The sequence below is a fragment of the Octopus bimaculoides genome, chromosome 13 (genome assembly GCF_046866305.1).
Source record: "Octopus bimaculoides isolate indiv1 chromosome 13, ASM4686630v1, whole genome shotgun sequence".
Taxonomy (NCBI): Eukaryota; Metazoa; Mollusca; class Cephalopoda; order Octopoda; family Octopodidae; genus Octopus; species Octopus bimaculoides.
This window is the reverse complement of record NC_142940.1, coordinates 35,203,346-35,226,284: the sequence shown is the minus strand read 5'-3', so window position 1 is coordinate 35,226,284 and position 22,939 is coordinate 35,203,346. Positions and strand designations below refer to the sequence as shown.

At 34.8% G+C, this 22,939-nt stretch overlaps 1 protein-coding gene across 3 annotated transcripts in view; it reads right to left on the bottom strand.

The window, feature by feature from the left end:
- Positions 1 to 22,939, bottom strand: part of LOC106868424 (uncharacterized) — a 63,087-nt gene that overhangs the window by 9,887 nt on the left and 30,261 nt on the right. The window lies entirely within an intron of this gene.

The following is a 22,939-nucleotide window of genomic DNA, read 5'->3' as shown; positions in this document are numbered from 1 at the left end:
TATATATATATATATATATATATATCACGATTCTTCCCCATTCTTTCTCGCTTTCTTCATGCATATGTACTTTTTCTCCCCCTTGACGAAAAATATTTCCCCACCTTCTTCCCTCCACATTATTTTTTAAAATACCACTCCCCTTGCTAATTCCTGTAGTTCGAGTAAAACAACCCTTTCGAATACTATCGCTCAAATGACCGTGCCTAATTTTCCCCATTCTAGTTTGTTTTCTTCATACACCCTTTTTTTTTCTAGCTCTTGATCAAAAATATTACCGTACCCTATTCCCTCCACATTGTATTTGTTCAAATATCACTCTCCTTCCTAATTTCTATGATTCAGCCAAAATACTACCGATCAGATGACTTTGCTTAAATTCCCCATTCCTCTGACTCTCTTCTATTTTCTTCTTTTTTCCTTCTTTTTATACTTATTTCTCTCTATATTTATAGTCGCCTCTCCTACTGTGCTCTCTACACATTCTGATTGAATCTTCCATGCTTTAACATGTACCTCCTTGCGACAACGTAAACTTTCATTTACTCAAGATATCCTGGGCATGAAGAGTAGCCTGCGATATACATCCACTTCTGAGGTTCTACTCGCTATAAAACATGTATAGCCCGGATCTTATCTACTATATTCAATAGCTGTTGTATATATATATATATATATATATATACATATATGAAGTAAATGTAGGGATAAGCATGTTAGACAGATCAATATATAAAGTATATTAAATACATAAAATACAAAAAATGTATATATGTATATGTATTCAATATGTATTCATGTATTTAATATACGCTTTACATGTTGATCTGTCTAACTTGCTTATCCCTATTTTTACTTCTCTACCCGCTCAAGTTTAAATTTCTTGAGCACTATTAAGTGTATTTTATACGGAGAATATCTGATTCTCATCTATGAACCATATATATATATATATATATATATATATATATATATATATATATATATATATATATACCTTTATAAACGAGCATACAATATACACATGTATACATTCATAAAAAAATAATCACAACTGTGCACCGAAGAGACGTGCACTCTTTACGTATGTGTGAGTACTTTGACATATGCACCCACATATATGCGCATAGAGTTGCATTCGTATAAGCACATATTCAGAGGTCGCGGGAATTGTTTTGACACACAACAAAAAGCCTTATCACTTTGTTAATGATAGGCTTGAATTCTGCAAAGAATTGATTTATTAAAGCAAACTTCCATGCGTTACGTACATATGTTATAACTCTATTATTTTCTTTCCAAATTCAACTCAAAATAGTTTCAATAAAATTCGAGCAGTTGAAAAGTTTTTGATACTTATTTAACGGTACAACAATGAGGCTGACCGTAAACATTTACAGATCAAAGGAGAAAGTCATCTCGCACTCTACGACCGTTGAATGCTTAATCTTGGAATATATATTTTAGAACATTAGTCCTATACGTAACAGAAAAAATTGTGCTTTCATGCGGAATAATTTTGTATGACACGAGGAGGACCAAAGGAAAAAAAAATTGTCGGTAAGAGCAATGACCTATGAGAAGGTGCAGGTTATGGGAAAGAAAGAATTCAGTAAAAAGTTTTAGTGCATGGTTATTGCTGCTGCTGCTGCTGCTACTACTGTTGGTTGTTGTTGCTGTTGCAGTTGTTACTTCTGTTGCTTTGCAGTTGATGTTAGCACCAGGTCAGCCTTCCTGACTCCAACAGCTCTTTCATAAAATACATTCCAGCTGTGATCATCTTCTTTGTCTCTTTCAGAAAATCTACACTATCTAATGTATCTTTTACTTTTTTCTTTTCAGGCAACCGGATGTAACTTAAGGGAAATTTGGTTATTATTTCTAGCTGGTCGAACAATGACATAGTGCCTCACTCCTTCGCTCCATTTTGCGTAGCATTTATTTGTTGAGGTGATTATAGCTGAAATGTCGAGAAGAATGGTATAAGATTGATGTAAGAGGCTTTGGTGCAAATGGCTCGGAACGAGCTATTTCAGACACACCGCCTATAGTTACGATCGCCACAAGGCTACACATTTATGAATTATTTACAGCCAGGGAATTATAATTGTTGTAGTTGAAGATTAAATCGATTGAATAAATTCCTGTTCATTATTTTGCTGATAGCGCAAAGACTAAAGGCAATGTTAGCTCCAATGAGTTGGATGGTAGAAAATGCTTTACCAGCCAACAAGGAAGCTTCTACATGGTCGATCAGTCAGTAAGAAATAGCAAATCACACCGTACCGTCTTAGAAACTCCCTCCCCGCCACAAAACACAGAGCAAATGACACTTGATATTGTAGCTTCAAATTAAAACAGAATGGCCATGGCTAGAGTGCCTTTGATCATGTATGCATGATCAAAGTTGACTTGAGGCTAAATAATAACATAGGCTAACTACCCCAAAACACTTCCTCCGGTAATCTATCGCTTCTTTCACAATACTTCTGTTAGATACTGTAAAGATTTTATATCCTACTTAAAGAAAAATGCACAGCAAGGTTACTGATTTATAGATTTGTTAAGATGCTGTCACGTTCATACAGCTTTTGGTTTTATAAAATTTTGAGTGCTTGTAAGCATTGGAAAGCTCCCGCAAAGCCGAAACTGCAAGCGGGGTCATTAAATAGTACTTACACCTAGAGCCTTCAGTTTTGACCCTTTGTTAACAATCCTGTCACACCACCCTTGATAAATTATATGAAGATGAGGTTTTTCTGCTGCTATATTAATACATTAATGGCTTAAGGAGTTTCCATTTTGCTTACGAGCAAAATGATCGTTGATTGTATACTGTCATCAGCAATGCATATGCTTTAGCTAACATGTGTAGCAGCCCTATTTGCTTAGTTGTAAACTGGTACGTTGTACGTAGCAAAAACACTGTACAATTTACAAATAATTCTTTAGGTGCATAGGCATGACTGTGTATTTAGGATATTTGCTTTTTAGTAATGTCAATCCAGATTCAATCCTGTAAGGCGACACCTTGGACAAGAATCTCTTGTCATCGATCCAAACTTTGTACATGTTCATAAACTTAGTCTAGCGCCCAATTTTTGTCACCATCGATTTCTTCAACATGTTTTTTAGAGTTCAAATATTCATGCCAGGTCTCATATCGAAGGCTAATCTTTGGGTTTGGGCTTTCTTCCACATTTTAAGATATCATTCAATGTCTATTATTAGAACGATGGGGATTGCCACGCGATACACTAAAAAATGAATTCATTTGTGGTGGCCCCAAAATACATAGCTCAATTATATATGAATGTGTACATGTAAATTTCTTTGTATATGCACGTGTTTGTAAGCTTTGGTGCATCAGCCTGCGATTAAATTCATGCGGGTATTGATATTTGAATTTGTATCGTGGTTTGTATTGTATAGTATTTATATATTTCGGTTTGTGTAAGTACATACGAGTCAGTATTTACGTATTTGAATAAGCGTGTTTGTGTAAATGTCAGTCAATGCCTGCGTTGTGTAAATACCAGCATAAGTTTATATAAAGATCAGTTCATTTGTATTATGTTTTGTGTGTGTGTGTGTGTGTGTGTGTGTGTGTGTGTGTGCGTGTGTGCGTGCGTGCGTGCGTGCGTGCGCGCACATATGCTTGAAATGAATTCGATGTCAATACTTCAATATTGTTCCATTGAAAATAATTATAAACATGTGTTTAAACTATAGGTTATTATTTTGATACAAGATAAATAAAGATATGCGCAATAACAAACAAAATATGAATATATATATGTATGTATATATATATATATATATATATATATATATATATATATATATATATATGTATGTGTGTGTGTGTGTATATGTATATATATATATATATATATATATAGATGTTCAGCGACTAACAGCTAACACCTGCAAGGAAATTGAAACCACGGTCGATGTAATAATAATCAACTTTACACAAAGCAGCAAAATCATAGTGACTATGCTATGCATTAGAAATGTGCATTCAAAATGTGCATTGAATAATATGCATTGGAAAAAGGAATCAGAAAAGCATGTGAAATAGAAAAAGCGACTAATTATTGAACCGTAAGCATACTATTGAAGTGCTCAAAACCTTAACATTTTCTTTTGATTTGAAATCCATTCATCCTAAATTTCCTTTGCTCTTTAACATCTGTCAAAACCTCCCTTGCTGTTTATTGTTTGATATTTACTTTTTTTTTATTTCCTTCTTTTCGAGTATTTTAATATTTAACGTTTCTTAGTTTCAACCTTCTGGACATTGTGTTTGAATTTTGGATCTTATGGAGAGTTAGTAGAAAAAACAAAACCGACTTATTGGCCAAAAAATGTACAGAGCTAGCAGGATGAGCAGAGTCAGTTACTGCCAATAGTAATGGTATGCTTTGGAAGTGATCAAAGAGTGTCATTTAATATCGTATTTATCGTATCACTTGTTATCTAAACTGTTGAGTATTTAGCCTAAAGAATATGGGATAAATGTTTTCGCATATAACTTTGGCTTTTGTAGATCCAAGTCACCCATTCCATTCCCAGTATCTAATCAGCGCAATGTAAAATAGGATTCATATTCTCATAGCCACTGGGATCGTTCAACTTATACATATCTACACATATACAACACATAAAAGGCAGCTGATGATTGATTGAAGAACTACACAATATTGTTTTGGTTCTTTCGTCTGTCTTTACGTTCTGAGTTCAAATTCTGCCGAGGTCGACTTTGCCTTTCATCCTTTAGGGGTCGATAAATTAAGTACCAGTTGCGTACTGGGGTCGATCTAATCGACTGACCCCTTCCGCAAGATTTCGGGCCTTGTGCATAGAGTAGAAAAGAATGTTCTTTTGGTTTCATAAACTTATTTATAATTTAATTCGTATTTATGCACACTATCACCCCGAAAACTTTTTACCCGACCGAATTGACTAGAAGTTGGTGTACATTAGTAGGCACTTTAATCTGTGATAAACCAAAAGTTACTACTGGAAATAGTAGATTAACTCCACTTATTATCAGTATAGTCCAATGAAAAAAAAATGCAAAATCCTCCTGCCTCAAAATATCTGGAAAGGAGGACACTCTACTCTGATTGGTATTTTACGTTCTTTCGTAAGCCTGTGTATTCTGACATCAATCGTCTGTATAACAAACAGCACAGCAACATAACACTCGAAGTACTGAACGGTTCTCTCAACAGATTAACGGAAGTGGGAACCATAGAATTCTTCACACAGAAAATGCAATGCAAAATAATTAAACCCTTGAAGTGTATAATGCAAGCTTAGAGCAGACCACCGTGAATAATCAACAGAATATAAACACAAATTCTTACAAAAATTTAGAAATAAAGATATCAGATACATTTTAATCTGTTGTTCTACGAAGAGAACATCGACAACAAAATAAGAAGCAATCTGGGCAGTTGAGAGAGTCTTGCTAGAGAGATATGTGGAAACCACATCCTGTGGCAGTTTTCCGTCTTTCAAAACAATAAAAGATACCTAAGCAGAATTTAATTTTGCTCAAATACCACTCCGTACCATTTGACAAAGGTCAATCGTTGTGCCAGCTCGTGTAGAATGATATTTATTTTGGAACACGAAAGTTCTTTTTGGTCCACAGGTGAAAAAATTATATCTGCATGAGGCTGTTTAAATACTGACAAAACTACAATAGTACAGATGTTTCTGCACCAACACTGCTTGCGACGCCAGTTTACGCAAAAATTCGAAGTGAAAATCTACGTAACGTTTGCAGTTTTAGACATTAGAGTGACACTTCATCAAACTTGCACTTGCATCAAAGGTGCGCTCTTACATTGTGCGTCTTCCAGACATTGTTTTTTTCTTTTTGCTACTTATATCAGAAGGAAACAAAAAGTAGATAATCGTATGGTTAGGGGATGAATAATTTGTGCGTGTGTATAGACACATCTGCATATGTACACCTACTAAGAAGGTGATAGGTAGATAGATAGAAAGAACGAAAAACATTCGATGTCCGTTCCCGATGTTCATTACATGAGATGTGAGGGGAAAGGCAAAATAAATTCGTCAAGGTATGTTAATTTATGTAGCCATTTATACGTTAACATACCTGATTAAATGGCTAAGCATCTAAGATGTGGTGTTGCTAAGAAGATTATCGCTTTCTGAACCATTAACTTCATTTATAGAAATGAAATCCATAACTGCATTTGCAAATGCGGTGGAGTGGCATAAATTACAGAATAGCAGAAATGTCTGAAGTATTTTGTTTCACTCTTTTAATTTCTGGGTTGAAACGTCCCTGAAGTCATCTTTGCTGTTCCTCGCTATTGGGATCCTTAAAATAAATATCCTTCAAATACAAGTGTCGATAGGCTGCCTAATACCACACCCATAATTAGTGCGGGCTTTGTGTCTACAAGGTATTTTCATTCAGTCTTTATGTTTAGGTCAGTTTGATATCCAACGTCAACGGTTACTTGGATGTGTACAGAAGAAGGTAAATTCGATTACCTATTTTTAACGATGAGGTCAATAACTCTCTTCATCCACTTACACATTGATATACTGTTATACACACGCACGCGCACAGGCCTGGGAGAACAAACAGGATAAATAGAGCTCAATGAAGATACACGTGCACTTCATAAGTGTTATGCACGAAACTCTCATCTCTTCCGTTACTCTTGTCGCTTTCTTCCTGTTAAAAATAATATACACACATCTACAAGCACACGCACGCGCTCGCGCGAGCACACACACACACACACACACACACACACACAGACACACACACACACACACACAAACACACACGCACACATAAAAACAGAATTTTTATGTTACATATTTAGAGGGCTTCCTACAGTGGTTGGCATTTCACCTGTCTATGTCGCTAGCTTTCAACGTCAGTTATTAAAACTTACATTCAAAAACACCCCAAGATTGTCTTCTCGGTATCATAAATATATTCACCCATTCCTGAATTGCTTGTTTCTTTTCTCATCAAGTTTTCAACGTTCTCCTACCACGACTTTTAATCTGGCTAAACTTTGGTAGATTAGCTTTAATGAAGAATCTTCGGAGTGTGGTGTTACATTTGAACATAGCTCCAACATATTGTATAGGTTTTCTTAATTTTCTGAAATAAACCTAAAGAACTCGAATATATTACAAAGAAATATTTGTTTTCTTTGCGTTTTCCGTTAACTTTTAGACTTCACATATTCTCGCTTGTATTTTTTCATATTTTCTTTCAGACAGGTCTGAAACAAATTTATTTACAGCAACAATTATTAGCAGTCGAAAAGGAAAGGACAATATCCGTGAATAAATTAAATTTCAGTCGTGAAATAATATTAGACTTCAACGCATTATCTGTTTATTGTCTCCTTGATATGTGAGTTTTAACATAATTTGTCCTTAATTTGCAAGTGGTTCAGGCATCGTGGGAAACATGAGACTGTTAGAACACTGTAATGATTAATTCTTCTGTGGTTTCGTCGCCAGTTAACCTGTCAGATATAAAGCTCTCTGTATTGTCTGGTTTCCTTTCATTTTGCATCGATCTCTCTTTCACACATCTGCTAGGGTCCACTGAGAGAATGAATTTAAAGGCCTTGAATGAGAATCTTTCTATTTTTCCAAATCCCATAGAGATATCGTTTCAATTCTTTAGATTTTAGTATGACCTTTACTGAACAAAATCTTCTCTTTGTTTCCAAGAGTCGTGCAAAAGAAGTATATGTCAAAGGTGTTATATTTCCTTCTCGTCTGGGTCTCAGTAGCCACATTTCACTATTGCAGATCAGTATGGAAAGCACACTTAATTTGTAGAATATCTGCTTTCTTCTGAGAGAGTGAATTTCTTGCTGCTTGTAATTATACTTAGTTGGTTCAGTGCTGCTTACTCAGTCAATGATTAAATTTCATTGTGGTTAGTTGAGTGTGCTCAAATAGGTAAAGTCTCCTACATCTTCACACACTATTTCGTCTATGAGAACGTCTAATAAGATCGATTTTTTGCTTGCGAGTAATTTCATTATTAATTTGGTGGTGGTGGGGATGAGTAGTCACGGTATGTGGCATCAATTAAATTGATACCAGTAATTTGACGAGGGATTATTTCATCGAACTCTGAAGGGATTACAAAGCTAAGCCGCTCCCTAATACGTTTCGAACGTCAAATGTAAAAAGAGGATGAAAACAAATACCATAAGAAATTTTGTCTGATGCTCTACCAATTCGGTCAGTTCACAATGATGATAGACTTTTAAATCGACTTGCCTTGATGAAAAACTCTTATATCGGTTTTCACAGTCACACGCCAAGGGCGTTCTATAGATTAGACAAGTTGTTCATTGAGTTAGCGTTTGAAGTGGCTAAGTTTTCCACAGATGCGTTACAAAGCTGGATTTTTGAATTACATGTACAGTTGATCTGTCGGGCTTTCACACAGTTTCCTCCTACTTAAATTCACTCACAAGGCTATGGTAAAAGCATCTGTGTAATATACTACGCAGTGGGATCGAATCCGGGATCTGACGGTTCCAAAGTTAACTTGTTAACCACTTGGCCATGCCTGCATCTATAGCTACTTAAAACAATATTCGAAGCAACAGACAAGAATTCGGGCAAATTTGTTTAATAACTGCCAATAATTCTGCTGAACAGGGATTGATATCAAATGTCATTGTATCTCAGTCAAACGGTTCATTAATCGAACGAATCGGGAATGGAATTATAGTTACATGTGAGGCAAAAAATCAAGACATAAGAACAAGTAGTTTTAAAGAAGAGACACATAACATGAATATGATGCATCAGAACATAAAGTTATAGAGACAGATATGCGAACGCACAAAACGAGTCACTTGACCTAGACACTGGAAGTTTGATGTAATATTAAACCAGAAAGCAGAAACCTAAACGGTGACATAAGAAATGTTATTAAGAATTAACCAACTCAGCGGCAATTTAGAACAAGATAATAATAAATCACAAAATAGAGTTGGCTGATGGATCAGCTAACATGATATGTAACTGTGATGTGTAAGATGAACGATTGAGCTAGGCAGGGTTCGTTTGTCTCTCTATTGACACCCAGAAAAGAAAGTGTGTATGCATGTATTTATACATACATGGATATGTTCGAAGCATTTACCCGGTTTTTGTGTGTGCTTCTGCATAGTATATGCATAGTTGTGGTTTATTTTTTTCTCTGTAAGAAACAAAAGATGAGTAGTTGTTCGATATATAGTTGTGCTGGCGCTATATTTTTTTCTCTGTAAGGAAAAAAATGAGATTCTTTAGAATGTAATGACTCAACAGACAAACAGTACTATGCTGATAGAAAGTGCTAATCCGGGCAAGTCTAGATTTACGAATGAAGAATTTCATGACTAATAAAAAAAAGTAATATAATATTTATTTCTTTATTGCCTACAGGGGGCTAAACATAGAGGGGACAAACAAGGGCAGACAAAGGGTTTAAGTCGATTACATAGAACCCAGTGCGGAGTTTGAACTCACAACGTAACGGCAGACGAAATGCGCTAAGTATTTCACCCGGTGTGTTAACGATTCTGCCAGCTCGACGCCCTTCAGTAAAATAATATTACGCTCATCTCTCAATCAGCAATCACAAACACTGTATTTTGCTGTAACTTTACCAAACACATCAATTACTCTACGAGCGATTCTCATAAGGCTAGTTCATAATAAAGTCAGAAGGATATACTCTCTTTTAGTATTTAATTATGTTCCTTTATATTTCTACATTCAAATCTCGACTGTGTTATTTAGGACGGCACACTAAATATATACCTTTGTACTAATCCTGGAAACAGTTAAGCATATTCGTTTTTTTCCTGGTTAAATTAACGTCGACAGTACATTCCTCAAAAAATTGAGTAGTTTTAATTGAATAAAGATCGGCATCTGTCACAGATATATCTGCACTCCAGTAACCTGAGACCTAACTTTAGTCTTTCCCAGAGGTTAACAGGGCGGCGACAATGAATACATCCTCAGAGTATCACACTTAGGGTTTGTAAGTTTTTTCTGTTGATCGAAATTAATGCTGTAGGATTTACCAACGAAGCATTAGTCAAACTTAAGATTCTGTTGCAGTGTAACGTAGTCAGCTTTTTGAGAGTGGGGATTCTCAGACTATAAAACAGACAGAATAGGTCTGAAGGGAAACGAAGCAGCCCTTTCTTTGTTATTGTCCAGTACTGTAGCAGATAAAACATCAGTGAACCCGACTACAGTTAGACTATGCTATTAAAACAACTTACATATTCGTATCAAGGAATATCACGATCATCCACATAAAGCTCAATAATGTATTTGTATTTTTGATCATGATGTCCATACTTCTATAATGATCACAAATCTGATTTCCATTCCAGTCAGCATTTCATTTACGTTTCAAAAGACCTCAGAAAACTATAGCTGTCACAAATGACATTTTTTCAATCATGTTATGATGTATAATTCTGATGAGGAAAGGTAAAGTAATTAACTTTGTTAAAGGCCGCTCATTCACAGAAATATTTATATAGTAATATATACTTATTTGCTATACTGAATAATGAAATCGGGAAGAATTGAAAAAAAGAAAGGAAAAACAGAGGTATGATGAAAATTAAACTAAGGTCATGTTGAGCTGTTCAAGTGCAGCAATATTCTGAAACATAATCATTGAATAAGTAAGTTTTGATCTGTTGTTGATAAACGCTACTATGATATTCATTCTGTGTTGGAAGCGTATGGAAACCGTCCGTCTCGCACTTATAAATGTCTTCTTTATCAAAAGAAAATAATTACTGTCTGGTAGGGAAATTGATTTCTTGAGTCTTATTATTTTAAATTCAACGCAACCATACCGCAACTAAAGTTGAAATAGTTTTGAAGAAGCTTGTTTAATGGATTTCAAAATTCGTCTATAATCTTTAATTACTCACTTTTACATTCTAAACATTATACTCGCTCCGACAAGATCCATGACATGATAAAAGAAGTGACTACATCATCATCATCATCATCATCATCATCATCATCATCATCATCATCATCATCATCATCAGCAGCAGCAGCAGCAGCAGCAGCAGCAGCAGCAGCAGCAAGGCGAATGTTAATAAAGAATGAAGTCGGAAGGTGCTGCAAGAATCAACAGCAAGCTTCACTACAGATGATGTTATCCAATCAGTGTAAGCTACTTACTAAATAAGAATATGTCTTTAGTGTCTTATATTAATGCTGGAGGTAATCTAGTTGGAATATGTAAAACGCAAGAGATGTTTAAATATAAGGCTACACTCTGCTATTAGCCAAGGCTTATTTAATTTTATCTTTATCCAACTCGATCGTTAATTGTTACTTAGATATGAAACCTGAAAGTTAAAGGACATGTTCATCAGCTGAATAACTTTAATGCTCTAGGTAAAATGATGATTTCTTATATTTTGTCTTATATTAGAAAACAAAATAATGAACGACTAGAAGACATAAAAAACATTTGGCCCAGTGTCCAACTGATTCCACCACACTGAAGATTTTACTGCTTGATTTGAACCCGAAAAATGTGAGCTAAGTTCATCTGCCGAAAGTAATACAGTGACCAAATTAACATTTGTTTACCATCTCTACGTTTATGATTTTTAAAATATAGTGAACATTAAGAACAGGAGACGCTGATGTAATAAAATAATTTCTCTTCTTGAAGAATATATATCTGTATTAATTCATAGTGCTTTAATTAAGCTCCTATGGCAGAAAACCTACTGAGAGATCTAAAAAACGGACACATTGTAATTATAATCTATATCGCAAGAAATAATGAGTCTCATCGGGATATATTTAAACATATCAAATCAATAAAAGCTCGCTGTCATAATTAAATATCATACAACATCGTGTATGATGTTTCATTATATGGACCGTAATAGATCATGAGATCATCAACGAAGACTACCTTTTTTATAAATTATCGAGGAGAATCCACTTCTGTGTAGTTTATTGATTCGTTTCAGATCATAAATACGAAAGATAAAGTGAAGCAAAAGAGCTCTGTCGGAAATATAAAAATATAACACAATTTCGGGTCCTATTATTTGCTTTATAGAGTTCAGTGATTTCTGTATTAAAGAAATATGCTTATTTGATTAGCTATATAATATATGTTATCTAAATGATAAAGCCTCGAATGAAGTAGTTTAATTTACTACAGCTGTTTGTTCGAGAAATAGATTATAGCAGAATACATAGTTGCAATGAGGTAGATGTATAATTCTGATCGTCTGAATATCGTGTATCAAAAAGTTAACTTCTTGAAACAAGATGATCTCTGATCTATACGTGAATTTGAAATTAATATTACAGACTAACAAACATTGGTTTATCATAAAGAGAACAGCAGAATCTAAGACAGAGGTTCTCAACCATTTTTTGCCTTTGAACCAGTTTGACATCTATTTTATTGTACTGGACTCTCATAGCCATTCAGTGTTTTAAAAAAATCACATCATATTTTTGTAATAAAATATTATTAAAAATTGTATAAAAAAATTTGTTAAAATATTTTGTGCATTGTTAAAATTATTTTGTGCATTAAAATATTTTGAGCACAGCGATCCCGGTTGAGAATTTAAGACGACTAGTAGTCTGAGTTAAGAAGTTAACTATTACACTTTTCATTGGTAAATTATGCTATTACTGTTGATCACAAAGGAGAGCTGTGCTTACTGATGGAACATAATTACAAACAGGTTTGCCTGACTGTTGTGTCTTGAACAAAGACAAAATATAACATCATTACTTGGGTTAGCAACTGATGACAACTGCAAAATTTTATTGCCATACCAACGTGACACGTTGCAACTACTGATAAATATAGATGCATGTATAAAAGAAGCATATGTGAAAACAATGTTTGTAGATTATTGAAATTTACGAAGTTCAATTCAAACATTTAAAGTTTGTGTTAGAAAAGTTGTTTGATAACAATAAAATCATCCTCTGAAGTTGACTCATTAAAGAAGGTTCTTTAAATATTATGTGCTAATAAAAACTATTTATGTTTAGCTATAAAATTATTTGATTGGCAAAGGTAATTTCATCACCTAAATCAACCCACTTCTAAGCAAATGCTTTCATTGTTTTTTAACCCGAGGTCAGCCTGCACCAAGTAGATTTACGGTCATAGGTATTACAGCCAGTAATCCTTATGCGTTTTTGTCAGTCAGTTATAAGCTATATAATTAATACGCATTATATGTATATTAATACATTAATAAGTTCAAAAACACTTTTAAAAACGTACGTACGCAGTTAGTTCATGTAATCGTTGAAGCCAAGATATTTCTAAATATGAAATGGGTTTTCAACGCTACATGGAGTAGCACAAATAATGTAGCAAAGAACTGAATTGGGACAAAATGTAATTCCCCATATGAAGGCAAAAATTTGGTAAAATAGGGTATTAAGAAAATGTAAACAATTAAGCCGAATTAAAAAGAAGATAAATGTTAATACATTATCCAAATCTGTAGAATATGATACACAGGAAAAAATATGTTTATACATGCTCACACACTCGGATGAGTTTCTGATTTCTAGTTTCTTAAACACCTATTATATATATATATATATATATATATATATATATATATATATATATATATATATATATATATATATATATATATATATATATAGGGTAAACTTAGCTTACCCTATGGGCAGGTAGCAGCCCTTTAACCCTTGTTGGTAATCTACCTAGGAGAAGAAAATCTCCGAAATAAAACCTGAGGCCTTGGAAGTTCCTGGTTTTGTCAATTTTCATGTCACACCGTCGAAAGTCTTCTTGGGCCAATAGGTGGGGTATTGCAGTGCAAGCTACACCCACTGAAAATTATTCATCTGCACAGATAATTCCTGTACACCAAGTCTTAGTAAAATCATTGGATTGGTTGGTTGGCAGAAACCTAAAAATGCACTTGTAACTTACTCTAGAGTGTCTCAAACAGATTCAGTAAATAGCAAATAAAAAAAAAAAGAAAAAGGGTTGGGAACGTCAGGGGAACAGGTCTGGCTCGGCATTTGTCCCAGTATATCAGAGACTTGGTCCAGACGTCATCCTGCCACTGTAGTCAAACAATCTTCAAGAAGTAAAAATAGACATCCTTTGAATTTTGGCTGTTCGAATGTGCGCACACTTCTTGATGATAATTTCAACAAGAGGCCAAAAAGGCGTACTGCACTTATTGCATGTGAGCTTATGAAATATTCCCTTGATATAGATGCGCTCTCCGAAACTCGTCTCTCTGGTGATGGTCAAGTAAATGAACCTACTTATGGATACACTATCTTTTAGAGAGGCATACCTAAGGGTCAGCGTAGAGAATCTGGTATTGCGTTTTCTCTCAAGAATACATTAGTATCCTCCATTGCAGTGCTTCCTAGTGATATATCTGAACGAACCATGTCATGCCGTAGTAAACTACCAAAATGTAGGTTTCTTACCGTTGTCGGTATTTATGCACCAAGAATGTCCCATTCTGATGAAACTGTAGGACAGTTTTATGATGATATAGCACAATTATTGAGGAAAGTACCAATTTCTGACATGCTGGTCATATTCGGAGGTGTCAATGCAAGAGTTGGAAAGGACTACGTTTCATGGCCTGTTTTAGGTCGACATGAGATTGGAAAATGTAATAAAAACGGAGTAGCTCTTTTGACGTTTTATACTGAGAATAATCTGTTTAACACTGTTTAAGCAGAAAAATAAATATAAAACCACCTGGATGCACCCAAGATCTAAGCCTTGCATCTCATAGATTATATTCCGATCAGAAGACGTGATATGAAAGACGTTTCTACCATTCGGGCCATGAGAGGAGCAGAGAGCCGGACTAACCATCGTCTACTGCGTGGAAAAAAGATTTTTCGATAATGCCTGAAAATCGACAGTCTGGTCCTAAGGTATCCAAAAGGGTAAATGTTGCAAGCTTTAAATTATCAATCAACATTCAAAGATTCCAATATGCAATAGAAAGTATCAGACTTGACCCAAACAATCTATGGGAAGAGTTCAAAACAAAAGTATTTCAGGCTGCAAGTTCGCCAGTGGGATTTAAATCACATACGTCCAGTGACTGGTTCTCAGGTAGATCAGCAAAAATTCTTGATCTACTTTTAGAAAAACAGAACTTAGGCAATGCACTTCTTTCTCAGTCCTTGAACCCCAAGTCAAACAAAAGCTGAAAAGGAAAGTGCAGACTGCTCTAAGGAAAATTAAACAGGAATAGTCGAATGATAGAGCAAAAGGGGGACGTGAAGCAGCTGATACTCTTATGTTAAGGAGGAATATGGCCCCAAATCTTCTTTAATAGCTCCAGCGACAACAGCAAATAGACGTTTGCTTCTGACTGCCACTGCTTCTTTTCACAAGCGCTGGGTAGAACATTTTTCTGCACTTTTGAAAAGACCATCATCCACTGACATGAGAGCGATAGAAAAAATCGATCACTTTCCAGTTATAGAAAAGATGACATTTGAACCAACTCTAAATGACATTTATTTAGCTGTGAATAAGTTGAATAGCAATAAGTCTCCAGGGTCTGATGGAATCTGTGCAGAAGTTTTGAAATATAGGGGTGACAAAATATTTGAACTCTTAAATATATTAATTTGTTACTGTTGGAGAACTGAGAAAGTGCCTCAAGATTGAGTTTGATGCCATTTTAGCTTTCTTGTATAAATCGGAGCCAAAGGATCTGTGTGGTCATTTTCGTGGTATTTCGCTTTTGTCTGTAGTTGGAAAGGCACTTGCCCGCATTTTGTTAGAACGTTTAAATACCTTCATAGTTCCAAATATAGTGTCTGAGTCTCAGTGTGGTTTTCATTCCTCCAGGGGCACAGCTGATTGTATCTTTACTATCAGACAATTACAAGAAAAGTGCATTGAACAGAATCTTGCTCTATACTACTGCTGTGTTGATTTGAGCAAAGCATTCGATGCTGTTAATCCCTCGTACGTATGTATGTATATGTATGTGCGTGTATGTGTAATTTCAGAAGTTACCTGTACCTATGTGAATTTAAACAAATTACGTTATTTAACTTTCACATTCTAGTTGTTGTTATTATTTAGCTTGGCGGTGCGGTGGCAGAAACGTTAGAACGCCGGGCGAAATGCTTAGAGGTATTTCGTTTGTCTTTACGTTCAAATGCCACTGAGGTTGGCTTTGCCTTTTATCCTTTTGGGGTCGATAAATTAACTACCAGTTGCGTACTGAGGTCGATCTAATCGACTTGAGCCCTCCCCCAAAATTTCGGACCTTATGCCTAGAGTAGAAAAGATTATTTAACTTCAGGTCAACCGTGATCCTTTTCTGTTTTTATTCAGTTATCGTATATTAAAACAACAATATCTAATATAGCATTAGATATAATCACTTTTAAAATGGTAGGTTGCGATGGAAGGAAATTTATGTTATTTCTACAGGGCCAAATGATCACCATAGAAGCTCTTTGTTGGCATGATACGGCAAAGAGGATTTAAAGTAGGAAGATGGTAAGACCATGAACCAGAAAGTGTAATTAAAAACGGATAATAGAAGATCTTATCGGATTTTAACGTGCAGACTGATCTCAGAATTCATACCAGGAGATCAGATATTATGGTTCTTGACAAAGTAAGAAAGCAGTGCACCGTCATAGATGTGGCTATACCTGAGGACATGAATACAGAAGTTAAAGAACAGGAGAAAATAGGAAAATACCAGGATTTGGCTAGGGAAATACGACGACTGTGGAAAATTTCTACAAAAGTCATCCCAGTTGTTAAAGGTACCGCCACCAACAGAATGAATAGCTCTCTTGTTGAGATTGCTGTAACTACAAGAAGTTGCATTAATGCATTAATACAGAAATCAGCACTATTGTAAGAAAGATCCTCAATATTTAAGGAAACTTGTCGCGACATGGTATCAAGGATATTGATTCCGGATGTAAAACATTCGTGTATAGCATGAATATTACTACTACTACTACTACTACTACTACTACTACTACTACTACTACTACTACTACTACTACTACTACTACTACTAATAATAATAATAATAATAATAATAATAATAATAATAATAATAATAATGATAATAATAATAATAATGTGCTACACCGTGATCGCCATTCAAAAACAAATCTAATATAATAACATCGGTAGAATGGGATAAAGGAGCCATTAGAAGACTTGGAGGAAGCGGCCTTTTAACGAAAATAATCACAAAAAGGAAATTTCACTGCCATACAAAGCAGAATTTCTGCCATGAACGATGTCTCAGTGAAACATATGCGAAAGACACACGCGAAATCAACATCGGAAAGTTTACAAATTATAAAATATAAGTGGAACAAAACAGTAAGTACGTAGCTTGATTAATTACACATACACTCGAATGTTTACACAACAATATATGCATTTTAGTACCCATAGGACTACATATACATTCCAATGTTTGCACAACTACGTGAAATTTCACAAACGAAATAAAAAATATAACAAAACAATTTTTAATTTTTTTATTGTTTGATTTAACGCAGACAGAGTCAACAATTCATAAGTTTAAAAATACCACAAAAAACTATGCCCGGAGATAAATCTATCAACAAAAAAAATAAATACAGATGAATACAGATCTGTTAGCCTTAAGAAGCTACGTTAAGAGCAATGTTTTCATTCAGAGAACTCGGAGGCGGTTTTGTCTCAAAAACTTGGCTCTAAACAGACAGATCGTCCCCTAATATCAACATCAAAGCTCGTCATGCCTCAGTGATAACAAAGCAAAATACAAACCGAATCGCCGTCACCCGCATCAACAAGGGCCGCGTACCCCAGTGAGGAACCAGGCTGAGTACGAAAACTCAGCTACTGGTTCAAATCTTCCTGATACACAGGAGCTGGAAGTACCCCACAACCGGAATACTCCAACAGATCACTATCCAAGCTCGTCGTCAACTCCCCCTAAAAAAAACAACGAAGAATGGTCTAGGGGAGATAATAAAGAAGTTATTAAGGTCTTCTATCATGCCATATATTTCCTTACAAATAAATCTCATACTGAACTGGAGATATAAGCTCCTTGAACTAAGACCCTACATAGACAGTAACAAATTTGCCAACGCCAGAAGAAACATTATGACCAAATTAAACAATCAGTAAGGAAAAAAGGGAACGAAATTGCAGCTAAAGAAGATACTACAGAGGAAATAACTATAGACCTGCTCAGGTCTGATGAAAATGCAGTTATGATAGAAAGAGCTAATGTAACTGATAAGCAAAGTGAAATACTCTCTGAAACATCCATTGACACCAAGGCAGATGAAAATCAAATAGATGAAGAAAGTGACACAGAAATTGACCCAACCGAACTAAATGATCTAAACAATTAAATGATAATTGAATGGCTGAAAATTAAGGAAAACTGGTATGAATGAATGTGACACTTTCCCAAAAGTTCGCAACTCTAACCAAAACCTGAAAGTAATTGGTAAAATCCGCTTTGCACTTAAGGATATAATTTTTGCTAATGATGCTGATAATACAGATCTCAGCCACCTGTACTATGCATCCGTGAAAATCTCAATGATTCTATGTGGTGAAAAGATTAGAAAGCGACAACATTCCCACAAAAAGCCTTCTTGGAAAGAGCGTATTCAACACCAAATTCAGCTACTTAGGTCTGACATACAATATTTAAAAAGCCTGAAGTTTGACAAGAGTATCAAACCAACAAAAATTCGAGAATTAAAGAAAAAGTATAATATGAAACCCATGCTTGACATCGATACCACCATAGAAACTTTCAAGAAAAAGGAATGTGCTAAAGCTGCCCGCATAGCACAGTATGAAAAGTGCGTTAGATTCTTCAAGGACAACAAAATGTTCAAAATTAATCCAAACATTGATACAAGAATATAGGGAAAATACCAGTTACAGAAAAATCTGTCTCACCAAAAGGAGTACAGGAATTTTGGAATAAAATTTGGGCAGAACAAAAAACACACAATAAAATGGATAGATAGAATATCTGCTGACTTAGACTCCTTAAAAGAGCAAGAGTGGGAGAGTATCAAGGTAGAGGATGTATGATCTGCTCTCAAGGAGTCAAGTAAATGGAAGTCTCAAGGAAAGGACAAAATTCCTAATTTCTGGTTGAATGCCTTCCCAGAGAGTCATGAAGAGCTAACAAAACTTTACAACAATGTTTTGCAACAACCTAGTATGATTCCTTCTTGGCTAGTTACATTCCTACTTCCAAAAATGAAGAAAGAAATGAACCAAAAAATTATAGACCCATAACCTGCTTAACAATATAAAACGCTAACATCTGTCCTGACTGAATGAGAAAAAGGATTTAAACGTGGGTCCAATGGTTGTAAAGACCAGCTAGAGATTATGTTGAAAGACTTCAGACAAAAATCATGCCACCTCATTGATATGTCCTAATCGACATAAATGTATCTGCCAAGACCTACCAAAAACTGAGCAAGTACAAGGATCTTGAAATAGAAATTGGCAACATGTGGAACCTCAAAGTTAAAACAATACTTGTTGTCATAGGTGCCCTAGGAATGATAGCAAAAGGGGCTGATTTCTACCTAGCTCAGATACCAAGAAATCCCCAAATGGCAGAAATTCAAAAGATAGTGCTCTTAGGAACTGCTCATATCCTATGTAAAATACTGTCTGTGTAATCTCAAATTTTAAAACAAACTTATAATTTTCTTATGTTTTCTTAAATATTCTCTGGAACAATACTATGTGCATAACCAAATATATGATACCCGAGGCATAACAACAATTTGAACTTGTAACTTGTAATCTCTTGAGGTCTCTGGGTGAGACTTGTAGCCAGCTTGTACAAGTACAAAGCAAAAAGTCAATTAAATAGTAATAATAATAATAATAATAATAATAATAATAATAATCTGATGCAGTACCAGGCAGTGGCTCTCATGGCTTCTGATCACATGTACATGCTTTGCTTTGGAATAAAAGATGGGCTACAGCAAATATTCTGCTCAATACCACAGATTTGTTTGTCAGTTGTTTGACCTTAATCAGTTAAGCTTGTCCCTTACTGTCTGACAATATGTGCATCTCTGATCACAAGCAGAAGTAGTGGGGGAGCATCATAGCCATGTGTTGAGAGGAAGTCTTTGGAGTTTGGTTAATTCATTTCTGGAAACTTGGGTGTTGCATTCGACATCCTTAAACAACTCTTACTTAGGGACCATTTAAGTGGGATGGGCAACCCGAAGAAAATCCTAACTGGGCCATATCTGCAAGAACATGCGCTGTTTATCTTGACATAAGATCACCTTCTCGCACACATATGGTTGCGATGCATGTACCCTTATCAGACGAGTAGTCATGATGGGTAGAGTGGGCTTCGTATATTTTACCCCAGTGTCATTTTGATGGCATGCACTGCTCTCTCACTTAATAATGGTAATAAAAATAGCTATTTTACAGGAAAGGCTGAGTCAATTACGCTAGTGTTCAGCTGGTTCTTAAAATACAGTTTATAATACGTTTATTTCTAACTAAATGACTAGATTCTAGATTACAGAGACAACGTTCGTAGATATACGTAATTCTTTAAATGAATTACTGACGCAATCATTTTATAGTATACTACAGAATAAATCTATAGATTTGCGTCACCACTCCGAGTGTATATGAATTAAAGATCAACCAAATATACTATACAGGTACAACTACTGTCTTTTTTGACACTCTCTCACTGTAAACACAAAGGAAATTTCAACAAGACTAGTTTCAGTCTCCAGTTCTTTTTAAGCTTCCCTATCTGAACGAACTTTGAAATCAGTTCACTGGTCTCTCATTTAGTGTACAAGCTGAGATCGTATACATAAAAGACCGTCGTTTATGACAATGCAATATAATATATTTAATTTCAGTTGATTTACAGTGCTGTTCCGTTTCAAATCTATAAGTTTATTTTGTAATTTATCGTAGTATAAGACTACTTGTTTCTATTGAATCTGAAAGTAAAAGAAAACAAATCCTATTTACTTGCATTTCTCATGTAATTGTCAACATTGCACTTTACATCATGAATATATCTTTATACATATAAACACAATAGATTTTAGCCCAGCTTCGAATACAATGCCAAATCTTCATGACAAAAGACGTCGTTACTAAGCAGCGAGAGCTGGCATTTTCTTCTTAGCGCTCCTCACTAGCAAAGAAATAATTACTATTGAATGTAAATGCTGCATTGCACTTTATAATACTGGTATACACTCATGCATTTTCTTCTCTTTTATGTCTTTCTCATCCCGAAGAAAATAAATAAATGAATAATGCATAAATTCCTGTAGTATTTGTCTTGATTTTATTCTAATTGAAAATTATACTGCACTGTAGGTTTGAACGTTACAAATGTTTTCACGTGACTCAATGTATAAGTCTCTCGTGTCTAAGTAGAAACGTTTTTAATTGGTCTCTAATATCCTTGACATTACTTACTCGATAGGAGTAAGTAAAAGCTTACTAGGATCTTGTCATGATATTAATTATCTAAATTAAGTGAAATCATTTATTAAGATTCAAAACTAATTCGTGCTTGTGTTTATCCAACGACTTACCTTTCTTAATAACTTATTTTTTCTTTCCTTTTTATTATAAAAATAGTGATTTGTTTTGTTGTGCCTCGGCAGGATCATTGGTATAAAAGATTTTTATCTTTTACAGGGGGTAGTTTGTTTTCTTTTACTTCTGATTGCTATTCAGTATTTCAAGTTATCTCTTATTCTTAAGAATACACAGCCAGAGAAATGTTTTCAAGACACAATGATACAAACATACAAAAGATCGTACAATCATTTTGCTGTTCTTCAGACTGTTAACTACATAATAATGGAAGTGAATTTTTCTCCTCATGGAATCGAAACTAGATTACTGACTCTGTTCAGAGAGCATGTATTTTCGTCCATCTTGTATCTTATCATAAATGAAACAATTACTATTGAATATAATAAGGTCAATGAATTTTATGTTTTTATAGTACAAAAGACCTTTTACATTAACCATCTGCACAACCGGTACTGCCATTTATATTAATGTAGATTAATGAATTCATAAGGAAGTAACAGTTTATTTTATTTGTCTGTTGATCGTATACAATAAAGGTAAGAAGCATTGTAACCGTATTAGAAAAGCGTTGTTGTAAGTTGTTACTAATGCTTTGGCAGCATTCCTCCCGATTCTATATGTTGAGTTCAATTCTTGCTCGTTGAAATTTGACATTCATCCCTTCAGGCTCGATAAAATAAAAGTGCCAAGCAGTTGCCTAAGTCGATGGTATCGACTAGGTCCTCAAAATTGCTGACCTTGAGCCTAAATTACAGTTGTTGTTGTTACTATTGTTGTTGTTATTTTAGCCCTTGGCATTCCTGATGGGGTAAACGTGATCAAAGGCAATCTAACGGTGGTAATTCCTTCTTTTATCTATCTTGTAACTAGTACTATAATGCTTATTATGTCTCTACACCCTTTATTAAGATAACAGTGTTGACTGGAGGCCATTTGGTCGCTGTTTCTTGCAGATTCAGCCATCATGAAGAGGCTTACTTGTTGTTTCAATTGCTCGCAGTAAGTTTAAAAACAAGGTGAAACCAGAAATCGTTAAATTTAACTTTTCCATAGATATTCATAAGGGTAGAAAGAGATTTTGAAAACAAGCGAGTGTGTCTGGTAAATTGAAGTAATCTTTATTTCCAGTCTACCAATAACGATTCTTAATTACATTTTGCCACGATTTATTTCTCATTAAGGTCTCATTTAAATGAATTCAAACCCAAT